A 13,051-nucleotide genomic window follows, 5' to 3' on the forward strand; every position below is an offset into this window, starting at 1 on the left:
ACCCTTTTTCACATGTGCTGTTTATAGGTCACATGGCCCTTCTGTTCTACAGTTCAGTTAAAAGTAGAGCAGTGTCCTAAGATGAGAGTGTAAGGGTGAGAAAATAAATGCTGAAGTCCTGATGGCTCTGAATTTTACAGAAGAAATAGAATTTAACTAAAGGAGACTTGATTTTTACTAGCCCGTGTGCTTCTTAGAGCTTTGCACTCATGGCTTCGTATGGTATGCTTTGCTGTATTCTCAAAGCAGCTCCTTGGCTCCTCCTGTCCTGTGACAGTAACTGTGCTGTTTGTGAACTTTCGTCTATGCCTCACAGACTGTAGACCCAACTTACTGCTTTGGTTTTAAGTTATACAGTGAGAGTATTGTTCTGAATATGAGACTTACCGATTTTCTGTCCTTCTAGATGGAAGAAGATAAGGGTTCAGTCGGCTCAGCATATGAATCTGCTGAAAGCCAGCACAGAGGGGAGGACAGTAGGCACCTGCTAGCTGAGGCTGGCAGCCAGCAGGACAGAGGTTGCGTGCACTAGGTAGTACTTTACTGGGCCTCCTGGGGACTCGTGCACTGCATTCTCATGCTTGGGCATCCATGGAGAATCAACATCACATTTCATTTCACTGTACCCACTCTTCACTGTGCCTTGGATGTTGCTTCGGTTTAGTTCTCTTCCTTGTTTGTATCCCTTAACTTTTTTTTAATTTTTACCCCTGAATTTCTCATTTTACATTTGTTTGGATATGGAGTGATAAACCATGTTTCACCTCAGATTCTATCATAGTAAGATATTTTCACAGCCTATTGTCTGACATTCAAGAAATTACTCCTCTCCACTGTTTTTTGAAAGTATGGCATGCCTTGCCCATCCTGAAATCATTATCCCCTTTGAAGTTGTAATCATCTATATTTTTATACATTTTAATATAGACACTGAGTTACTGAAGTTCTCCATACTTTTGAGTTGAATTATTAAATGAGCAAGTGTGCTTATATTTAGTGAGTAGCTTTCCATTAACTGGCATTTAGCAGATTTATTCTTCTCAGATTTTCATAGTTTTATCTATTAAAAAGAAAAAGATTGTTGGGGCTGGAGAGATGGTTCAGTTCTTCCTGTTCTTGCTGAGGATCTGGGTTTGGTTCCTAGCGCCCACGTGATGACTCAGAACCATCTTCAGGCCTGTACATAGTGTACTACATACACACATACACACATACATACAGGCAAAACACTCATATACATAGACTAAATAAGTCTAAAAAGTACATCTAAAAACTCTAGTTATGGGGAATAGTTTACTCCCCCTTTGAAGAATAAATCTAAGCTACTACTAGACATAATTGGGAAATGAACAATATTTTGGTTTGTAGTAATTATAAATCTTATCACCAATAATTCTATCTTTCCTTAGGCTATAATTGTCACTTTAAGACTAAATCTTTAAGTTTTCCTATAAATCAGATTATAGAACAAGTACAATATTAGAAAAATATGAATTATTTATGAGTCAGATTTTAAAATTAGATTTCTTTAGTGAATTGCCCTGAGTGAGGGTAGTTAACTAGTTCTCAATTATTAGTAGTAACAGTAGTAGTAATTCAGAAGAAAGTCAAAGGAATTCTGAATTTTCATTTTGATTTGATGTGTTACAAAAATTTATAGTCAGGTGGCTGGGAATGTAGTCAGGTGGTAGAGTACTTGCCTAGCCTGCACAAAGCCCTGGGTCATTCCCACCACTGCATAAACTAGGCATGGTGGCATGTATTGTCAATCTTAGTCCTCAAGATATGGAGTCAGAAAGATCAGGAACAAGTTCAATGTCATCCTTGACTACTTAGCAAGTTCAAGGCCAGCCTGGGCTTCATGAGACCCCGAAATTTTTAAGCAGATTTTCTCCTTTCCACCCATGACTTAACCTTTTCATTGTAATGGGGAATTTTAATGTTTCACAAATACTGATGCTCTTCCTTACCCAAACTATAAATTTCCACTCATATATAAAAGGTCTCCTTTGAAAATAGGAAAAAGACAGTTATAAAAATGTTTATATAATCAATATAAATTTTCGTTTAGTTTTATCTTTTCATGGTGTGTGTGCATATGAGGAGTGTGTGTGCATGTGTATGAGAATGCTTGGGCATGTTGGTGTGTGGACTTCCCAGGGCAGTCCTTGGAGTCATCGGTCAGTCTCTGCACTTTGTCCACTGAAGCAGGGTCTCTCAGTCTAGTGTTCCCTACCTATCTCATTTGGTGTAGCCAGCCAGCTCACTCTAGAAACAGCAGTCTCTGTCTCCACTTTCCCAGTACTGCTATTACAGACAGACTGGCACCCCCCGGGGCTTCTCTGTGGATTCTGGACTCCACTGCAGTTCTCATGCTTGCACAGCAAGCTTTCTGCCTGCTGAGTCCTCTTCCCAGCTCCCACTCAATATTGTTTTTATTATACTTTTATTTTTGTGTTGAAATGAGACAACATGTGTAGAAATACCTCTTTAGAAAGTTCCCAGACAAACATGGGACTATTTCATTTACATTTGTAAATGTCTTTCAGAGTTTTACCATTTTGGAGGTGTTTGTTTTGCTTGGAGGGAAGGAGAACAGAAAGGGGATGAAGAAAAATATAATCTGGAAACAGATTCTAGTTTCAGGGGTTTTAGAATGAGATGGCCAGGCATCCTGAGCTATCTCTAACTGCTGTATGAGGAGATAAAAATCTAGCTTGCTCTTGAGAACTTGAAATTCTTAGCAAAAAATTGAAAGTCAGCAATAATTTATAATTGTTGATTTCACATAAAAAAGAAGACAAATTCTCTAAAAGCAAACCTTAAATCTAGACAAGGTTTCTCACAAAAATATATATCTCATGTATGTGAGATGTATATCTCTCATATATATATTTATGTTATGGGTAAAAGTCCTAATACAGTTAATAACTTGAAAATTCTTACTTAAAATTTAAAAACCTTTAGTTGATAAAATGAACTATTTAAGATGTTAAGACAGCTTTCTAACATGAGATTTAAGGAAGTTGTTTGGTAACTAACAAAACCTCAGCATTCATCCATTAACATGGAATGAGAGCAGTAAGTGAGAATTTATTTCAGAAGTTTAGGTTGATAAGTATGGCTATTTTTCACTGGGCAGCCACAGCCATGCTGAGCTGCCATGGGGTGGGTTTGGGGCTCTTGCCTAGGACCTCGGGGAGAGGGCATGGTGGAGAGTGAGGCTGGCTACTTCATTATCAAAATGCCTGCTGTCGTCCAAGCTAGTTATAGTACAGAAAATGCCATCTCACACCATTACTTTTTGTGGTTTTCATATATCCTAAAAAATAAGAACCTTCCCTCTTGTTACTTTGAGTGAAATGAAACTCTGTTCCCACCCCTATTACACTTGACTGCTGTGGCTCTAGGTTCTATCTGAGCTTAGCCTGAATGCTGAGATAGGTGATGTGCCCTAGAAAAGCTTTATGGATGGTTTGCTGGACCAGGAGCAGGCTTTCTAGAGATAGCTTCCAGTAGTCACCATTTACAATGCACCTGAATCTTTGTTGTTACTATTTCTTTTGTTTTTCATATTTTGCAGGGGGGCTACTTTTATTTCACTCACTAGATCTAAAAGAGGATATTATATAATAGTTTTGACATGTTGCTCTCTTGGGTGTCTAGGATTTAACATTTAGCCATAGGTTTTAAGTGATGTAAGACATCTACCTGAATCCAGATACAGATTCAAGCATTCATCACCACATAGATGGACGCAAACACCCAGGTGACCTGTGGGTGTGACTTTCAGGAGATCCTTCTCAGCTAGTTGAACAGCAGCTATAAGCAGAGTATGGGACATTAAACTTAGAAGTTCCAGACAAACCCTTCCTCTCAAATTCTTGGAATAGCTCAATACTTCCTGAATGAATTGTTAAAACATCAGTTTTGTGGTTTTTTTTTTTTTTTTAAATATCCTGTCCTTCAAGTACCCATATTGTTATGCTTGTGATAAAACTGAATTACTAAAAATATAATACATAGAAAATAATCCCTGATTCAAAAGAAACTTATTAGATTTAACTGTTACAGAGTTAGTTTGTCAAATTGTTTTCAAGCTTTTCTTAACTCTGTATCTACCAGCCCAGAAGCACTTCCTTCATGCCCATCGACAGGCTGAGCCCCCAGTGTCCCTGTGCATCACGATGCTGCTCTGACTTCTCACCCTACCCTCATCTCAGTAGATGAGTCCAGGTTGCCCCATCAGACAGCTGCCTCTACCTTCTTCAGTTGACAGTCAGGGCTTGAACCATTCAAGAGATGCTTCAGAAGTCAGAAACAGAACTCAGAGGGTCCTTCCAGTTGGAGATAGTGGTATTTAACCTGAGCCCGGCCCACTAACATGAACTGCAGTGCCCACATTGGTTGGTGTGGAACACATAGAGGAGCACCCTCCCTTCAGGAACATAGCTTGATCTTGTGGGAGCACAGACTGGGAATTGATGAGAGCCTTCTGCCCAAGACAGCATCACCCAGATTCCAGATTCCTTTGGTATAAATGTATGTCCCTTCTGTGCTAGGTAGTTCATGGTTCTTGGTCAGGTAAGGGAAACAGGTTTTTAAGTAGTTGGTCAACACAAAAGTGTGTGTGTGTGTGGTTTTACTGGGGTTTTGCTTGTTTTTTTAAGGGAGAGAGAAATGAAGTTGGGTGGGTAGGGAGAGTCTTTGAGAAGTTGGGGGAGAAGAAAGAATATGGCTGAAATACATTGTGTGAAAAAAATGACAGAAATTGTAGAATGGTGGTCTCAAGCTCTACCAGCTGAGGCTTGAGCATAGTTCCTGACTGTCTAAAAGCCTGTTTAAGGCTTTGTTGGATTATTTCCCAAAGTACTTACTTAGTCATAGAAACCCCTCTCCTTTTAAAAATGAAATGTGTATGTAAACATCTCACAGAACACAATTAAAGGAAAGTTGTGTTAAACTAAGTCCTAAAACAAGGATGCTTAAATTAAAGAACATGTGAGGTTTGCTTTCTCAATACTTAGCAGAGCCCAGCGGTTAGGTGCAACCAGACACTTAGCAAATAAGATACCCTGTTCTACCTCCCACACCAGGGAATAGGCAGAGACTCCATACATGGATACTGTAGCACTCCACCATTGACTTGGTTTCCAGATATCTGGTTATTTACATCTCCCATCTGTCTGTCCATTGTGGGTTCTCAGTGTCCTCTGTAACCATCCCTCACATGGCACGTGGTGACTCCCAACCTTGTAGATGTGAGCTTTACCAAGTTTAGTCTCTTCTCTGTATCTTCTAAAAATGTATCATACAGGATATTATATACATAAAGAAAAATAAATTCAAGTAAGTTTTTAAACTTGCACTCAGAAGGTATAGGTAGATCTTTGTGATTTCAGAGCCAGCCTGATCTACTCAGTGAGTTCCAAGCCATCCAGGACTAGTGAGTGAGAGCCGAGAGAGGGAGGGAGGGAGGGAGAGAGAGAGAGAGAGAGAGAGACAGACAGACAGACAGACAGACAGACAGACAGACAGACAGAACTTTTGACTCGTAAAACTAGGGTTGGGATTCATTGAGCCATGTGACCAGACCATATACCATCATTTTAATAGTTAAAGTTGTTATAATATTGAATTGAGTTACCTTGCTGAACCTATTTATGCCTGAATCAGAAATCTTAGAAATCTGATAAATTCAACTTTAAACCTTAATAGTGCTACCAGCTTGCTTGACAAATTTTGATCCATGTGCCACCTGCTCACTGTTTTTAAAAAAAAAAAAAAAAAAAAAAAAAGATAAGTTGCTAATGGGCAAAGGCGACATCTTAGAGTTGTTTAGCATATTAAGATAAAGTAAATGAGGATAGAGTAACTGTGTGCAGGATATTTAGTTTTGGCACATAAGAAATGCTACTAAAGTTCTTACTGTTAATCTAGTTGAGATTGTTATTTCCCAGTCGTCAAGAGAGTCTCATATCCACTGTTGCTAGGCAATTGTTCTTCAGTCATCATCGTAGCAATTCCAAAGATGAATCAGAGTTCATGGCCTTCCTAAGTAGTTGACATAAGCCAACTTGACCATAGCAAATCATGAAGTGCAAAATAATAAACCTTTGCAGATGGAAATGCCTGTCTATTCATTTTTATACCATTAGTTAGCTAGGCTTCTGATTAGAACAGGGGGATGTTAAATGCATATATTATACTCTAAGAGTCCTGTACATTCCTTATTCTAATAAACTGTGTATGTTTGTATCAGTCTCTTTCAGTTTTAAAGTACTTGTTTTAATTTCTCAATGGTTTTGTGAGTCCGGATCTGTGGATAACTAACTGGCTCTTCCTCTGCAGCTTGCTGAAACACATTCAAGTGTCAAGTGCTTGGACTCCATATGCTGTTTCCCAGAAGGAGAGACCCCGTGTGCATCTGTTGGAAGAGTGCTGGAACGAGTCATAGGACGGTGTAGTCCCAACCATATCAGCAGGTATGACACAGCAGTTACTCTTTCATTTGAGATGTCACTTTGTAACTTTTTGGTGTGATCCTTTCACGTAAAGTAAGAGAAGGCATCTTTGAGGAGACTCCATCCTGAGAGGGAATTACTTGTTTAGCCTTTCTAAACCTCAGTGACTAGGTGTGTGTGCATGGCGCTCTTCCTTGGCGTGTAACTGTTTTCACTATTATTTCACCTGTACTCCTGTTTTATTCTCTGTTGGGGTCTGGTGTTTGTTATTGCCTTCCTACCTCTTTTTGTGATTACAAGGAGGGAGGGAGCAGGGAGAGAGAGAAGAGTAGTAGAGGCAGGCCCTGACACATGGAGAGAGGGGGAAGGGACGAGAGGACGGAGCAGGGCCGGGGAGACAAGAGCAAGGAGGGCCAGCAGCCTGTGTAGTGAGTCAGGAGTACTTACTTGGCTGTTGCCAGGTAACTGTGAGGCAGAGCTTAGACAAAATGCTAACAATATGATCCAAAATATTGCTGTAATGTAGTAGTAATTTCATACTATATAAATGGATTGCGGTGAACAGATAAATGTACTGGGATATTGCTATCTTAAACACAGACATTTAAAAAGAATATAAGATGGTTCTCCTCATGTTCCTAAGTAATAATTTTCACAAAAGATATTTCAGAAAGGTCTTATACTACTATTTTACCTAATAACGTTCTTTATTGCTTAGAACCAAGATGAAGTTTAGATTAAGATGGTGCATTAGAACTTCTACATAGTTTTTTCTTCAGATAGAAAGTTGTCTTTAGTAGAAATACATATACTGCCCATGATTAAAAAGACTAGAATTAATGTTAAATGAACCTTCCCCTGTTTCCCTTGCTTTCTTGCAGTCAGTTGTAGGTTCTGAGTTGCTGCTTTGTACTGCTGTTTTCTAACTGTCCCCTGAGAATGTGCCTGGGAGTTATTGGATTTGTGTCTTCTTAAAGGTGGTTATTACTGTCAATATTTCTGTTTACTGAGAATTATGCAGTATTCTTTTTTTCTAAGGTGCTTTTTCCTAATAAAATGTTTGCTCTAGTAATTAATTCTTTTTCTGGCAGGCACCAATTAGCTTCCTGGGCTGTCAGCATCTCGGATTATACCTCTGCTACTGTTGTCATTCTCTACTCCTTCTGGCTAAGCAATCCAAAAAGGCTGTGCACATGTTCCCAAGGCACAGAGCTAGTTGGTGGTTTTCAGGGGGCTGTGTGAAAGTTACTGTAGCCCATTGGATCAAACTTGAGCATAGTTTCTACATAGATGCATAAAATAGTTTTAGCATTTATGTTTTGATATGGAACAGCCTCTATTCTACATTTGTGTCTCATATCCAGTTTGAAGGGACAGGGAAAGGCTGAGCCCTGCAGTAAGTACAAGATGTGGCAACTCAGGGCTCCTTCACCATTAGCAATACTGAGCATCTCTGGAGACAGAACAACTTCGCTATGCACATGGGCCTGTCTGCTATCCAGACACAAAAGACTCTGTACATGTTTTAACTTAGTTAAGGGAGTGTATCCTATGGTAAGCTCAGTTTCCAAGGGAAATGAGCTTTCCATGGTTCTGTGCGAAAGACATACATAGGACATTCCATCCTATGGAGCTCTATTTCAGCACTGACTTGACATCTCTGTGAATTTTTACTTCTAGTCATAATGAATTTCCTACTGTTAGTCATAGATACTTGAGAATTTGGGACAAGGGGATCTTAGTTTGAGCTTGAACCACTGAATGAGACTCTTAAAAAAAAAAAACAGAAAAACAAAAACAAAACAAAGGTCTGGCATTGTGATCGTCTTAGTTTCCTTCCGTGTTAATGTCAGTGAGCCTATGACAAAAGCACTTAAGAAAGTGCTCACAGTTCTGCCTACAGTTCACAGGCACAGCTCATCCTGGTACATTGCATCCAGAGTCAGCAGACAGATAAATGCATGCTCTGCTAATCTTATTGTTGTCGGTGGTGGGTGGTTGGTTTCCATTGATCCACACACAGTTTCAATTTTCCATCAATTAATATAATCAAGATAATCCTACAGACATGCCCACAGGTCGTCTCCTTGATGATTCTAGATTGTCATGTGACAGTTAATACTTTAACCATCGTCATAATATACACTGGCAACCAGAGGCAGAAGGGTTGCCAAATCAAGGCCTGCCTAGATAACTTAGAGTGAGCCTGCCTCAAAATTCAAAAGTAAAACAGGGATGAGGTATGTAGTTGACTGGTAAAGCACTTTCCTAGCATGTTGAAGGCCCTGGGAAAGGAGTGTGAGGGCAAGGAAGAAACCATTAGCTAATCGGTGTATCCGGTGTTTAATATTCTTTAAAAGTAATATTTAACATGAATACATGCATGTGTGTTTTGAAAGATGAAAAACAAAGGATACATCACCTGATAGATTTTTCTGTGTGTAAGCAATGTTTGCAAAGGGGAAAACTAATGGTTTCCTGCTGATTAGAATTGAACAGTTAACTCCATTGGAGTGTAGGCGGTTACCAGTAAAGAATATTGTTTCCTTCTGCGGGCCCTCAGGGCTTCAGTCCTGTTCCCTCTTCCCCCATTACCTGATCATGTTCCCCTCTTCCCCTCTCTGTCACCTTTCCCACCCAGGTCCCTCCCTCACTTCCTCCCCCCTCCTCCTGTGGTTGCATTCATCTCCCAGGTGGGATTGAGGCATCCTCACTTGGGCCCTTCGGTTTGTTAGCCTTCCTGAGTTCTGTGTTGTGCATTCTGGAATTCTGTACCTTTTTTTGGGGGGGGGGGTGGGGCTACAATCCACTTAGTGAGTACATATATCCTTTTGGGTGAGTTACCTCACTCAGGATGATATTTTCTAGTTCCATCCATTTGCCTGCAAAACTCATGATGTCCTTGTTCTTAACAGCTGAGTAGTATTCCACTGTATAAATGAACCACATTTTCTGTATCCATTCTTCTGTTGTGGGACCCCGCCTGACCAGAGGTGGGGATTTGTTCTAGTCGGTGCAAGCTGTGCATCATCTTCTGCTTGAACATGGGGGAGGCTCCAAAGGTCCCCAGCGGACTCTCCATACCTCAGGCCCCCTAGCACACCCAGGACCTTGGGATCCCTTGAGAGCACATGGGCGACAGAAGCAACAGAGCTTCTTGGACAGGGTCTCTTTGGGCCTTCATCCTCAGCCAGGGAAATGCAAATAAAAACAACCCTGAAATTCCACCTCATACCAGTCAGAATGGTTAAGATCAAAAACTCAGGTGACAGCAGATGCTGGCGAGGATGTGGAGAAAGAGGAACATTCCTCCATTGTTGGTGGGATTGCAAGCTTGTACAACCACTTTGGAAATCAGTCTGGTGGTTCCTCAGAAAATTGGACATATTACTATCGGAGGATCCAGCAATACCTCTTCTGGGCACATATCCCGACACATGCTCTACTATGTTCATAGCAGCCTTATTTATAATAGCCAGAAGCTGGGAAGAACCCAGATTTCCCTCAACTGAGGAATGGATACAGAAAATGTGGTACATTTACACAATGGAGTACTACTCAGCTATTAAAAACAATGAATTAATGAAATTCTTAGGCAAATGGGTGGATCTGGAGGGTATCATCCTGAGTGAGATAACCCAATCACAAAAGAACTCACTTGATATGCACTCACTGATAAGTGGATATTAGCACAGAAACTTAGAATACCCAAGATACAATTTGCAAAACACATGAAACTCAAGAAGAAGGAAGACCAAAGTATGGATACTTCGTTCCTTCTTAGAATGGGGAACAAAATACCCATGGAAGGAGTTACAAGAGACAAAGTTTGGAGATGAGATGAAAGGATGGACCATCCAGAGACTGCCCCACCCAGGGATCCATCCCATAATCAGCTACCAAATGCAGACACTATTGCATATGCCAACAAGATTTTTCTGAAAGGACCCTGAAATAGTTGTCTCTTGTGAGGCTATGCCAGTGCTTGGCAAATACAGAAGTGGATGCTCACAGTCAGCTATTGGATGGAACACAGGGCCCCCAATGGAGGAGCTAGAGAAAGTACCCAGGGAACTGAAGGGGTCTGCAACCCTATAGGTGGAACAACAATATGAATTAACCAGCACCCCCCAGATCTCGTGTCTCTAGCTGCATATGTAGAACAAGATGGCCTAGTCGGCCATCATTGGGAAGAGATGCCCCTTGGTATTGCAAACTTTATATGCCCCAGTACAGGGGAATGCCAGGGCCAAGAAGTGGGAGTGGGTGGGTAGGGGAGCAGGGTGGGGAGAGGGTATTGGGAACTTTCGGGATAGCATTTGAAATGTAAAGGAAAAAAATATCTAATAAAAATTTTGAAAAAAAAAAGTGACCTATAATAATATGAATGTTTGCTATTTCATTCCAAGACTTTTGGTAGTTTTGTTTGTTTGTTTATTTTTCTGTAATGTCAAAGTACAAGTTTATTTTTCATTATAACTAAACATTTTTTTACTTTTGCTGTTTTGTGTCTGGTGTACATATACCTTCTTATTTGTGTGCGTGTGCACATGCATGTGCGTGTGCATGTGTGTATGTGTGTGTGTGTGTGTGTGTATGTGTGGAAACCAGAGGTAGGAGTCAGTGCCTTCCTCAGTTGTTCCCCACCTGCTCAGCTTCTTATGTGGATCCATCAAGTCCAAACATGTTCTGTGTTTGCATCGGTCTCCCTAGCACCTAGACATGTGCAGTTCTTAATAGTATACTTACTTCTTATTATTGAGATTTAAAAAGCACATTATGTTTACCACCTAGAAACTGGCACTAATCATGAATACATAGATTGGAGCTAATTTCTGTATGACTACAGCATAAGTTTTCTCAAGTTTTTCTATAATCTAGAACAGGATTCAGTACTAATCTGAGGAACTCTTTAGCATTTAGAAATGAATCAGTGATTATTTTAAAATATAAATTGTATTTTAGTCTTACATTTTATTCTAGATCCTGGTTTTGTTTTGTTTTGTTTTTCAACTGATCATCGATTATAGTGAGCCCAACTTTCCTCTTATTGTTCCTTTCAGGTTGTGGAATGCATCGGATCCATTCTATACCAATGACAGGAGCATCTTGACTCTCTCGCCAATGGACTCATCTACTTGTTAAAGGGACAGTAGGACTTTGTGGAACAAGTTCACTGGTCCTCAGGTTTGGAGTCACCATCCAGTTATAAAAGGCCAGTTACTTTCTGAAATCTCTGGAGGAATTGAGACTTTCTCAGAGTCCATGGGAAACAGGCAGTTATATGAACCCTTCTCCTCTCTCTTTAATTTGAATGTGAATATATTAAAATTTGGAGATAAAGCGATAGTAACAATCTCTTTGTCTTGTTTGTCTCTTCTGATCATAGGACTCCTGGTGGCATTGCAGCCTTTGCTGAGGCCACTGTACTTTAATATCAAGGTAGAGAAAGGGGTCACTCTTGGTTATGTGTAGTGTAAGATGAGTGTGGTTTGGGACTCTTCTATTTAAATCTGCTTCTGTAAATTATGCTAAAGATTTGCCATGAGAACTCTATTTTTTTTATTAGATTATATTTGAAGCTTTTCGTGGGGAAAGTTAATGTGAATATCAAGGAATTTTGGTCCTTCAGTGACCTCTGTTAATCCATTAGTACTTTTTAAGTCACAGAGCAACCAGGAGAGCACGTTTCTAACATTGTCTTTTGTGGTGTGGGTAGTAAGCTTATACTGACCCCACTTATTTAACGATGCTGTAACCCAACCAGTGAAGCTAATCCTCCAAGTGCAAAGAGAGTTTTGCATCTCATGTCAAAGTCAGAATTAGGGCCATTTACTAGACTTCAAATTGGTGTTTGCTAATATTTTTGTGGCCAAGTATGTAAACTTGTAGTGGGTAAATTCAATACCTTTGTCATATTAATTCACTGTATCTGTCTTATCTTTTGCATGCTTCAACCTGGCTAATATATTTAAATGCACCGCACCTCTCCTCCCTCCCCCATTATTGCTTTCCTCCTCTCCAAAGACTCTGTTCATAGTTTTATGACAATATTGTAAGTTCAGTTGTATCAATAAAAAAAAACAAGTTTGGACAGTATTTAAATATTGCAAATATATTTAATTATATAAATTGAAATATAAGCCATAAAGTCTTTCTTGGCCCACTTAGAATTGCTCTTGACTTGCTGTAAACCAGCCTTCAGAATAAAGGACTTTTGTTAAGAATCCTGTTATTGCATGTTATCTAATTAAAGGTAGACTGCCACAATACGGTGAATTATGCTATGTCCCATTGTAAGGTATATTGTCAGGTATGGTTATTGAATGAAAATGATAAATTTTTGGCAGCAAAAGAATTTTATCAGCAATAAGTTAATGCACTATGAATGACTAATCAGATACACACTAATCTTAATTTCTTAAATCTCAAATTCTAGTTTCCAGGTAATCTATCACCGAGACTCAGTATTATTTGTTTTATATATAAATAATGTTTTGCTGAAAGGACCCTAATATAGCCATCTACTGTGAGGCTATGCCAGTGCCTGGCAAACACAGAAGTGGATGCTCACAGTCAGCTATTGG

At 39.7% G+C, this 13,051-nt stretch overlaps 1 long non-coding RNA gene across 1 annotated transcript; it reads left to right on the forward strand.

Moving 5' to 3' along the window:
• Positions 1 to 374: 374 nt before the first annotated feature.
• LOC110320631 lies at positions 375 to 12,691 on the forward strand. The gene is made up of 3 exons (XR_002380469.2): positions 375 to 532; positions 6,352 to 6,485; positions 11,528 to 12,691. It is a non-coding gene; the product is annotated as an uncharacterized LOC110320631 (long non-coding RNA).
• Positions 12,692 to 13,051: the final 360 nt, after the last annotated feature.

This window comes from Mus pahari, chromosome 4, assembly GCF_900095145.1.
Source record: "Mus pahari chromosome 4, PAHARI_EIJ_v1.1, whole genome shotgun sequence".
Taxonomy (NCBI): domain Eukaryota; kingdom Metazoa; phylum Chordata; class Mammalia; order Rodentia; family Muridae; genus Mus; species Mus pahari.